This window comes from Haemaphysalis longicornis, unplaced genomic scaffold (genome assembly GCF_048455015.1).
Source record: "Haemaphysalis longicornis isolate Haplotype H1 unplaced genomic scaffold, Haemaphysalis longicornis Haplotype H1 scaffold_15, whole genome shotgun sequence".
Lineage (NCBI taxonomy): Eukaryota > Metazoa > Arthropoda > Arachnida > Ixodida > Ixodidae > Haemaphysalis > Haemaphysalis longicornis.
Window position 1 is genome coordinate 14,839,780 of NW_027526257.1, and position 11,682 is coordinate 14,851,461.

Genomic DNA, 11,682 nt, shown 5'->3' on the forward strand with positions numbered 1-11,682 from the left:
AAGACTAAACGTAAAGCTAAATTTGAATTTTATCTGTTCTTATTTTAAATATGTTCTTTTTGTCACGTACCAACAGCATCAGTACGAATATTTTTTTGTAACATGCACACCATATTCAACTTCACTGCCATGGGCCAAAAAGCGCTGTGAGAGCTTAATGCAAAGCATGACCGACAAATTGGATTATTATACTACTAACTGGCTGATCATTCGTGGACGCCATTATAATACCCCTGCCATGTTCTATTGTGCACGGAGGTGTCTGCAGCCGATGCCTGTAAAAAGAGTGAGTTGGTAAGAAAAAGTTTCTCCTCAATAACGACTTTTAATTTTTTTTTAAATCCATTAGAAGCAGTCCTTCACACACTACGCTGAAACTCGAAGGGGTCAGGACTATTTATCGTATTTCGCAGGAAACGATGCGACCATTCGAACTATTGCGCTTATCCTAAATTTGAGGGCATGTTGCTCCACATTCAGATAAAAGTATCACCACAAAATTACTCGAATTTTTTTATGGACCAGTTCACGTCAATCCTGAGCCATTTACTTTTTGATACCGCGCGTAAAGTATTTATTGGAGAATTAATACGTCTAGATTAGTGAAACATGTGTTATTAGGACTGCCTTTGTGACTTCTCGGCAAGAAACCATTTTTTTTTGCAGCGAAACATCCTAATGATACCAGCTATCTTTTAAAAGCATGCAGATCGAACACTACAAATGCATTTATGATGACTTTAAACGGATTTATTGCACTAAAAGAACACCAGTGCTGCTGTGAACACAGTGACTCACTTACTCAGCGTTCTTGTCATTCAGTCGGCAACAAAAGTTCTTAAGCAGAATGTTTGTACTGCACCACAGCACATGCTTCAGCAGGACCTCACCCTGGAGTTCAGTGTCGGTGGAAAGTCTTCTCGGCGTATTGCACGTATCCATTTTCGTCGCTACTCGTCCTCTTGAGGAAACCGAAACACCGGCACTTTACACTCTGGTGTGTAATTTCCGCGACACCACGGAACTGATCACTTGCTCGGCATCACAAATATAGTGTGCACCATCCCGGCAGAATGACAAATGACAGACACGAAAAGAAGCGTGGTCAGGATCATGCGCGCAGTACCATGCACGTGGGTGCAGTGAGAAAAAAAAGCTGACTGAGAACACAGCAGTTTCAGTTTACATGCGCTGTCGAAAATAGTGCGGGGTAGGTATCATTCAACCTCCGTCGAACTTGCTTGCAAATAAAGGTTGTAACTTATAAACTTTTACGTTATTTTTGTCCACAATTTACCAAACAATCTGTTCTCATTCTACCGCAAAATATACATCGATATTTGTTGTCACTGCGCGAACTGACACAAACACGGGCATGCTGTGTGGCACTACTTGAACCTCTTTGCCCTGAAGGAAACTTGTTGTGAGGGGTGGCTATGAAAATTCTGGTAAGTTGTGGTTAGTGAACCCTGCCGCCCAGCCACTACAAAGGATAAGCCGGGAAGTTATGCTGAGTGGGCGCGCCTTTTCTTTTCGTCCCCTTCTCGTTGGGCTTTTGTGGGCCCCATCGGGAGGCAATTAACGTGTCTCGCGACAATGGGCGTCTTTCTGCTCCTGCACGTACCTACCTGCGCCGGGACGGGGGACAGAGGAAGGGGTGGAAGGGCCCACGGAAAAGCTAGCAGGCGACGCCAGCAGAAAAGTATTTGGGCTTTGCAGGGAAGACGACCATGTGCTTTGCAAAGAAGCCGACTTTTTCAATCAGCCCCCACCCGCCCCAGCCCGATGACGTAGGCCGCATCGCGCAAAAGAGAATTTCGGCTTTATAGTCTAGGTGGTGTTGCTCTCACTGCCGCTCACTACCTCCTCCTCTGTGCCCGGCACCTGCGGCGCGAGCTGAGCGGCGCACCCCGCCTTCACGTTTTGTCTGCCTTCGCTGCGTTTCTTTTGCCTGTCTTGTTTCGGACTCCTCAACGCGCGGTCGTCGGGTGGACGCAGTCTCTGCTTGGACGGCGCGTTGCAGCGGCGTTGGCCGTCTAGCCAAGGTAAGCACGATATACCGGCTATTTGCGCGTACGGTGTCGCACTACAATTAATTGACGTATGTTTGCCTTGCAATCGAAGAGTGCTAATGCCCTTTATAAATTCCGCACGTGGTTGTTAAGCTTACCTCCACCTGCGAGATTTCCTACCGTAACTACGCCGTGCAAGGGAATGTACTCACAAATCAACGACAGCAAGAAGACGTAAAAAAATGGATTTTAGTGCTTTCCTTTTTGCGCCTAATTTTTAGCTCGGGCCCTGCTGAGTGGACGGGGGACTGTTGCTACGAGTTTCCTTGTAGATCGAGTACTCATTGAGGACTAACACTTGCATTAAACACATAACCGCCAGGAACGTTTTTAGCACAGCCTGTTCACAGAAAGTCCGCCGTCCATGTTTACGCGCTTGAGAAATTTGCGAAGTGTATCCAGGGACGCAGCTTTCTTTTGCTTTCTGTTCGCAGCAGCCGCTCACAGCTGCGCATGTTCACAGCAGCCGCCGTACGGGGAAGGAAGCCAGTTTGTGGCATACATACGGCGGGAATCCGAGCAGCCTTCGCGATTTTTGTCGGTCGCATGTCCCCATTATGTCAACTAAAGCCATGAAAGAGTTTATGCCGTCTGTTTCGAAGTGACCAAAAGTGTTAAAAGCGACCCACGTAATCTTTGGTGCATGTGGCAGTAAGCGAAGGTGCTTCATGCCCAGGGACTACAAATTATTGGTCCATCTAAGACAAACTGTATGAGAGTAGCCGCTAAGTTACAATCAGTTTCTGTTCCTACCGCCACCCAGAACCAAGAACCAGCAAAGGAAGGAAGGAGAAGGAATGCGGGTGGGGAGGGGGACTTCGAGGCAGGCAACCAGTTCCCTGCGCGAGACCCCTCGGTTCCCGGAACGGGTCCCCCGGGCGGGTTCGTCTCTTTTTGTTCCTTGGATTGCTCCCCCCAAAACTTCGCGAAACTTCAGGACGTTGGCCCCTTCCTCTTTTGTGTTTCCTTGCAACTTTTCCCCTCCTTGCTGTATTCATTTTGTAGCGCATTCACGAACACGTGTGCGCGTTCCGAGAGGCCCTTCGGCCGCTCGTGGTCGAGTGACAGACACGCGGAACCCGACGCACTAACGCTGGACCACGCCACCGGAGAATTTCAGAAATGTGCCCAAAGGCACCGAAAACAGCATGGGCAGCTTGGCGGTTGTGTGTGTTTAGAAGCCTCAATTTCCCATTTGCGTCTAAAGGGTGTACTTAAACGAGTTTCTTTTAGGTGTCACGAGTATTTATGAAGCAACTATTTTTACTTGATGGTCCCTGAAGCTAACAGGTGTTTATCTTTTTTTGTATGTTAAAGACGCGAGCATTTACAAATATTTTCCGCGTTGCTCCCTAATTAAATGATGACGTTGTCTGTGTACAGCAAAAAGTATAAAATTACCTGCCGGTGATGTGCGGCGGAGAGCAAAAAAATTACATGTGTGTGCAAGCACAAATACACGTTTTCTGGCGTTGCTTGTTTTAATTGCTTCGGTTAGGTGCCTACGATATAAGAGCTTGTTATTTTAAGGACAGCGTGAAATTTTTGTTGTTTTTTGAAATAACCTTACTTTGCCGTTCTTTTGAAAGCATTGTTGAGTGCACACGCCAGTCTAATGACATTTATGTAAGCTTTCTACTGCAATCCTGCCCATGCATTTTTAAATTGTTTCGCTGCGCACTATTTTTTTAGAACGTAATCTCCGAAGAAGGTGACGCCGAAATATGGAACACATAACAATAATTGTAGTTAATAAGATTACTGCCTATCTTATTTTATTAGCGTCCTGGGAGGTCACAGACCAGTTTTGTCCAAGTTAGTTGGAAAACTAGAATTGCCACCGTTTCAAGTTAACTCAAGCGCCTAAGAAAGAGAAGTAGTAGCATAACTCTAAGAACTCTGTTGCATGTTTGGTAACGTTGTTATCTTAGATCTGTCTTTTTTTCCCCTAATTTTCGCTAATTTTTATCCCTAGACAATTTCCAACCATAAGCCTCCCTCAGCCCCCCTTCCCACCACCATTATTTCTGAAAAATGGTATTGAAGATCGGATGCCGCATGACAATGTAAACTATGCTTACCATTACATGAATTGCCTTACGTCCTTCAAAGATGCATTGTTTTCACGGCGGGTTTTTTTTTTTTTCTCTCAAGGGGAAACTAAAAAATCCTTGCTCGCGAGGGACGTTGGCACGGCTAGAGAAAAGGCCTGATTGATTTAACATTTATTTGCCCCTAAAAAAAGTGTTTCACTAATATTTTCCCATTTTCTTTTCACTGCAGCTGCTGGTGAAATTTCCCGCGTGGAGAATCCGAAGTACGAAGACTCTGATGCACAACGCTTCATCTGCGCTGGCTACCGAGGTGGCTGAAAGGCATTCATTCCTGCTACTTAGTAATGGCGAAATTGGCCACTCGACTGAGGTGTACAATAAAAAACTTTCAAACTGCCAATTTGTGCGCATACATGCTGTTCTTTTCAGTCATTTGCTGGCCCGCATTCCGAGCATGGCCGGTTTACATTTTTACAATGGAGCATATTTTTAGCTAGTGCCTATTAAACTTTTTGAAACCACAATATGATAGTTTCTAGTTGAACGTTAACAATTCCACCTAAGACACATTGCCATGGTATCTCTCAATGTATTTAGGTTTTATTTAGTATACATTAGTAACACATTTTCAGTATATTTGAAGCAGTATTTTCGGTGCATTTAAAATGCATTACTAATACATTTTGCACGTATTTAAAATTACATTTTCTGAGCATTTTAAATGCATTTAAAATGCATTAAATATATATTTTTCATGCACTGCTTACGTATTTTTGAGGTACATTTTAAATACATTGTAAATGTATTCGAAATGCAGTTGGAATGCGGACAAAATAATGCAGAATAAATACAAAGTTAATATATGTATTAAATGCATTCAAAATACATTAAAAATACGGCATCTTTTCGCTAAGGGTACATATTCGAAGAAAAGCCGCATTTGTTTGCGCTGCAAAACGAACCAACCTCTTACAGTGCCAATATCAGGTCTAAACGAGGCGATCACTTGTGCTTACGTGTTCGAAGGTGACAGCGGTGATATGCTGCTGCCGTCGCCGACGCCCGCAAGAGCGGCCAAGAAGCGCGCAGAACCGCCTCCCCGGGTAGCTCTTGTTGGCGTTAGAGCGCTCTACCAAGACGCAGCTGTTTTTTTTAAAGGGGTCCTGAAATACCTTCCGCCGATGCGTGGATGTACATGTAACCAAATAAAGCAATGTATTAGCAATCTCCTCCCGCAAGAATTTTGTTGAAGCGATGAGTATTAGCTGAGAAATCGTAAATCAAAAACCGCGTATTATCGTCGCGCCGCGTTTCCTCCTCCTTTCAACTTACTCTCCGCTGTTGACGGCGAGAGAGCCTTCCCTCCCATGATGCTGCGCTCCTCGGCGGTGACGTACTTCCGCTATTGCGCTGCTCACACAGCCGTCTGCTACGGGCAAGCTTTGTTGACACCATGAATCCCGCTCTCCGCTCAAGGCTGGAAAAGCGAACGAAAAATCTGGCCGCATGTGTGCGGCGGCCTGGCCTTGCCCTTTCGCGGTGTACGTTGCTGCAGAACTTTGCTATCGGCGGCACGCGACTCTTTATCGTCGGCGAACTCACAGCCGCACGGGGAGGATCCTGCGCTCGAACCCTTGGATGCACAGCGCACTGTTTATCCAAAAAGCGCCGTATCAGATGTGGCCCCGCTGGTGCCGGGTCTTATTTTGCGGCGGTGGTAATTCCTGCCGGCGGCATGTGAAAAAGTCATATTAAACCGATAGAGAACCCGCGCACAAAACGCTTCAATCATGTGACCAGTTCAGCTTGGGGCGACGCGTGGTGGAGAGCGGCAACGTTGGCAAAACGTGCTCCTCCGCGGCTCTGAGCTTTCTAGCGCTGGAGCGAGCGCCATTTCTTTGACAATCTCAAACATCGGTTGCCTTGGCAACAAGGCACAAACCTCTCCAGAAGTCAGTTACGGTTCCGTGATCCCGGTTCAGCTTGGGGCCCCACCTCGCGACATGTGGGCACTGCAGGCGTACCACCCACTCCCATTGGGAAGTGCGAGATGCGTTTGGCATTACAGGAGGCGATGGTGTGTGTGTTGTGGACGCCTTTGTTTCGCGATGAAATGCGACGTTGTGCTTCTGCGGGTGGATAGTGCTTCCCATGGTCTGGATTATCTTTCTCAAGCGGCGTACGACTCAACCTCGCATGGCGTATGTGCAGTGTGCGTGGCTAAAAGCTATCTCGGCTTGTGCGCCAGAGTTAAGTGACTTGCTGTTCGTCCCCGCAAACCGCGCGCGAGGTGAGTGCCGAATTTACGAGGGGCAGGAGGAGGCAACCCATCGTCTGTCAATCGCGGTTCGGACTTGCAACGCATGTTGTGACGTTGTGTTCGTTGGAAACGCGTCTCTGGTTTGTTTTGAAGTTGAATAAAATGTATCCGTCAAACCCGGGTATTCGGCTCAGGGCGTTCTCTGCGATTGCAAGAAAGAAGTGCCACGGGGCTTCAACGCTTTCGTTATGGAACGTACTCAAGTAAGAGAATATTGATGTCGTGTTATGGCCCTGTTGCATTCAATACAAACGGTTAAGCGTTTGTTTACACTTGTTTCGTTTGTCGTAAAATGTCCAAGCACTCCGGCACTCCGCTGGCAGATCAGCCGGCGAGCCGACGCTGAGCAGACGACTCATCTCTTTGCCGGAAGTGCGTTAAAAAGTGTGGGGATCCTGACGCCCTAGCCATTGCGCGATCACTGGGTTTGTGTCATTACGCGGCGCTCTTCCCCTCTCTCCTCCAAAATTCCGGCTCGTCTTGGCGCCACTGCGTAGAGCCGAGCCGTCTCTCAAACTCTTGCGTGAGGTGAAGCCTGCAGAGACCGTTGCGGCGATAAAACACTGTCACGCAGCGGGCGCTCCGCCCTGGTAGCGGAGCTAACCTCACCTCATTGGTCCGTTTGAACGATGCCCGAACCCGACTCTCGCCGGGGACGCGAACGCGCGCGCTGCGCGGGGGTCCGTTCGGGGGAGACGCTCAGGAGGACAGCCGAAGGTGCGTAACTATTTCCACACCGCCCGGTCGCAGCTCTTTTGCGCCGGCTCTAAGCCCGCTAGCCCTTCCGGCTGCCGGCCCGTGCCTTCGGTTGATCCTCAGTCCGTTCACTCACATATTAGCCGTACCTGACACTCGACGATCGCGCCGTGCGGTACGCGCCTGGGAACGAAAGGACAGTGTCTTTCTATTGCGAGCCCATCGGCCAGCACCCCAGATTTTGCCCTTATTGCTGAGCCCACCGGTTCAGCGCGCCGAGGACGCACACACTTGCGCGTGGCGCCAGATCGCCCATCGCCCCTTTTCACCCACGGGGATGTTGAAATGTAACGGAAGGGGTTGGCGCGAATAAACACCTTCTGATGTACTACACTGGGCTTATTCCTTCGTCGCCCCCTACTCCACCCGCCCAACAGAGGCGGTGTTGAGCTGGCGCGACGGCGTCTCAGTTCCGTGAGCGTTCTCGACTAGCTCGAACCCGCGGTGGCTCCTCGCAATGTGCATGAGTGCATGCCTTATGCACTGCTAGGGTGGTGCATATTGTGAGGTAGAGACCACAAAAGCCGCCCAATAGCAGGATGTCTAGCTCATGACGAACATCTGGGAATCGATGATGTAGACATGTGAAGATGGCGGCGTCCAAAAACACGAAAGAAAGGGTGAGAAAAAAGCGACAAACTTTGCAACAAAAGTGTGAGCTTTCCGCTGCGCGTAAAAGAGTAATACTTGGCACAGATGATGTTGAAGACCCAATCTAACGATTGCGCTAGTCAATTTAGTGTGCTCAAAACGCCTTTCAGGGCCCCTTTAGTGCCCTAAACGTGCAGTTAGCTTACAGACGTCACCCTAACAAGTTGTTTCGTGCGCGGAAAGGCAAAGAGAAGTGAAAGAGAACCAAAACACTGCATGACCACCTATCAGCCACGCAGCGCTAATCCCGCAAACGCCGCGGAGAAGCGGCGGCAGGCGGCGCAGCGATCGCGAATCTCGAGGCGTATAAGCTTGCAGAACGAGCTATTTGTGCTTAAATTTAGGGCTCATTCTTTTTAAAGCAATAAGAATGGTGGGACCAACAGTGGAAGTTACGAAAGCACACGTAAAAATATGATGCGTACTGCTGTTGGTACTGCGCGCCCTATGCTTGGTGTAGCTGCACAGCACTGCGGGGCTTTGGGGTTGTCTCAGACGACACTGGCCGATTGACGCAAGCAACGGTGTCTTACGTGAACATATTTGCCGAGCGCGCACTGTTTCACGAAAAGATTATTTTCTCCCAGAACAAAAACAATCCAGGTTTAAATACGGTCAAAAACAAACCAAAGGCAGAAAACTGCTTGCCACGGTATGGTGGCGCCATCTAGGTTGCAGTAGAATACCTCGATGCAGTACCGCCGTACAGGGTAGAGACACCCTTTTAACGGTCCCGTGCCGCTGCAATTGGGTCAACGTGCTCAACGCGTTGTTCTTTTCGTTTCCCACGAGGACCAGCAAAGCGAAACACATAAGACGATTCAAACTTCGCCAGTAAACTGCGTTGCAGCGATAATTTTAGCGCGGTTTTGATGCAATGACTTGCTTCGGCGGCGGGCGAGCGACCCAAAATGGCGGCGCCAGCGTATATGTTTCTCCACCCTGTAGGACGGACGCGTGAATCAAGGCACCCTAGTCTGCAGAGCGATCGGTTCCTGTGATGTTATTGCAGACCTCGAAAACACGATTTAGCGGGAAAATCAAAATTTTAACTTAAATTGAATAATTTCTCCCTCATGGTTGGGATCTGGGGTCACAACTTGGCCTAAGTAGATATATTCGCTTAACACTTCCACTGCCTCGCCACCAATCTCAAACTGCTGTGCTGTCCCGAGGTTATTGATCATTACTTTAGTTTTCTGCATAATAATTTTCAGGCCCACGGTTCTACTCTGTTCGCCCAGTGCGGAAAGCATGCTTTGCAATTCGTCCCCCGAGTTACTTAACAAGGCAACGTCATTAGCAAATCTGAGGTTACTGAGGTATTCTCCATTAACCCTTACTCCCACCTGTTCCCAATCCAACGTTCTGAATACTTCTTGTAAGCATGCTGTGAATAACATTGGAGAGATTGTGTCTCCTTGTCTGACACCCTTCCTTATAGGTATTTTGCTGCTCTCCCTATGGAGGATGATGGTAGCTGTAGACCCGTTGTAGATATCCTCTACTATTCTTACATAATGCTCATCTACCCCCTGTTCCGTAATGCCTGAATGACTGCTAGGGTTTCGACCGAGTCAAATGCTTTCTCATAATCTATGAAGGCTATATATAAGGGTTCAGTATACTCAGCGCACTTTTCTATCACCCGCCGAGGTGGCTCAGTGGCTAAGGCGTTGCGCTGCTGAGCACGAGATCGCGGGTTCGATTCCCGGCTGCGGTGGCCGCTTTTCTGATGGAGGCGAAAAGCAAAAACGCCCGTGTGTACGAGATTTCGGCGCACGATAAAGATCCCCAGGTGGTCAAAATTAATCCGGAGCCCTCCACTACGGCGCGCCTCATCGCCTGCGTTGCGTCGGCGCGTTAAACCCCACAATCAGAATCAGAATCATCACTTTTCTATCACCTGATTGATCGTGTGAATATGGTCCATTGTTGAATAACCTTTACGGAACCCTGCTTGTTCTTTCGGTTGACTGAAATCTAAGGTTGCAGAGATTCGGTTAGCGATTACCTTGGTAAATACCTTGTAGACGACTGACAGTAAGCTGATCGGCCTATAATATTTCAAGTCCTTCATGTCGCCTTTCTTATGGATTAGGATGATGTTCGCGTTCTTCCAAGATTCCGGTACCATTGCGGTCATTAGGCATTGCGTATACAGGTTTGCAGTTTTTCAAGTACAATTTCTCCGCCATCCTTCAAGAGGTCTGCTGTTATCTGCTCCTCACCAGGTGCTTTGCCCCCTTTCATTTCTTTCAAAGCCTTCCTTACTTCTTCGGTCGTTACTGGTGGGATGTCTATCTCCTCTGAACTACTGTCTCGTTCGGCATTATCCTGTATGTCCCTGCTACTGTATAGATCCCTATATAACTCCTCGGCCACTGTGACTATTTTATCCCTATTTGTGATGACATTGCCTTGCTTATCCTTAAGGGCATACATCTGATTTTTCCCCACTCCAAGACGTCTCTTCACTGTTTTCAGGCTACCTCCATTCTTTACAGCGTATTCGATCCTCTCCATATTATACTTCCGTATGTCAGCTGTCTTACGCTTATTGATTAACGTCGACAGCTCGGCTAGTTCTATTCTGTCAGCTGCGGTAGAGATTCTTATGGTTTGCCGTTTCCTGATTAGATCTTTCGTCTCCTGTGAAAGTTTACCAGTATCCTGTCTAGCCATAGTGCCCCCGACTTCTACTGCACACTCCGTGATAATGCGTGTAAGGTTGTCGCTGGCTTCCTGTGTCGTAAGCTCGGCTTCCTCGTTAAGGGCGGAATATCGGTTCTGCACCGCTATCCTGAATTCTTTTACTTTACGTCTTACTGTTAGCTCATTTATCGGCTTCTTTCGTACTAGCTTGTTGCGGTCCCTCCTCAAATCTAGCCTAATTCGAGATCTTACCACACGGTGGTCACTACACCTTACTCTTCCGAGCACTTCCACATCCTGCACGACGCCAGGGTTATCGCATAATATGAAGTCTATTTCATTTTTGTGCTCCCCATTCGGGCTCCTCCAGGTCCACTTCTGACTCTCCCGTTTACAGAAGAAGGTATTCATTATGCGTAGGTTATTCCGTTCTGCAAACTCAACTAGTAGGCCCCCCCTGCTATTTCTACAGCCCAGACCATAGTTCCCAACTGCCTTGTCTCCAGCCTGATTCTTGCCTACTTTAGCATTGAAGTCCCCCATAACTACGGTATACTCTGTTTTTACTTTAGCCATTGCCGATTCCACATCTTCATAGAAGCGTTCACTACTTGGTCGTCGTGGCTGGATGTGGGCGCGTAGCCCTGCACCACCTTGAGCTTGTACCTCTTATTGAGCCTAATTACAAGACCTGCTGCCATTTCGTTAATGCAATAGTATTCGTCTGTGTTGCCAGCTATGTTACCATGAGGCAGAGATAATTAGACGGATCAGAATGGGGTGGGGTGCATATGGCAGACATTCTCAGATAATGAATAGCAGCCTACCATTGTCGCTGAAGAAGAAAGTGTATGACAGCTGCATCTTACCGATACTCACCTACGGGGCAGAAACTTGGAGGCTCACTAAGAGGGTTCAACTTAAATTGAGAACGACTCAGTGGGCAACGGAGCGGAAAATGATAGGTGTAACATTAAGGGACAAGAAGAGAGCGGAGTGGGTCAGGGAGCAAACTGGTGTTAGAGACATATTAGTAGAAATTAAGAATAAAAAATGGACGTGGGCAGGGCATGTAATGCGAAGGCAAGATAACCGCTGGTCATTAAGGGTAACAGAGTGGATCCCTAGAGAAGGCAAGCGTTGCAGGGGGCGGCAGAAAGTTAGATGGGCAGAT

The 11,682-nt window shown here is 48.0% G+C and overlaps 1 long non-coding RNA gene across 1 annotated transcript; it reads left to right on the plus strand.

The window, feature by feature from the left end:
* Window positions 1-1,909: 1,909 nt before the first annotated feature.
* On the plus strand, window positions 1,910-4,554 carry LOC144165764 (uncharacterized). The gene is made up of 3 exons (XR_013321511.1): window positions 1,910-2,045; window positions 2,836-2,954; window positions 4,356-4,554. It is a non-coding gene; the product is annotated as an uncharacterized LOC144165764 (long non-coding RNA).
* Window positions 4,555-11,682: the final 7,128 nt, after the last annotated feature.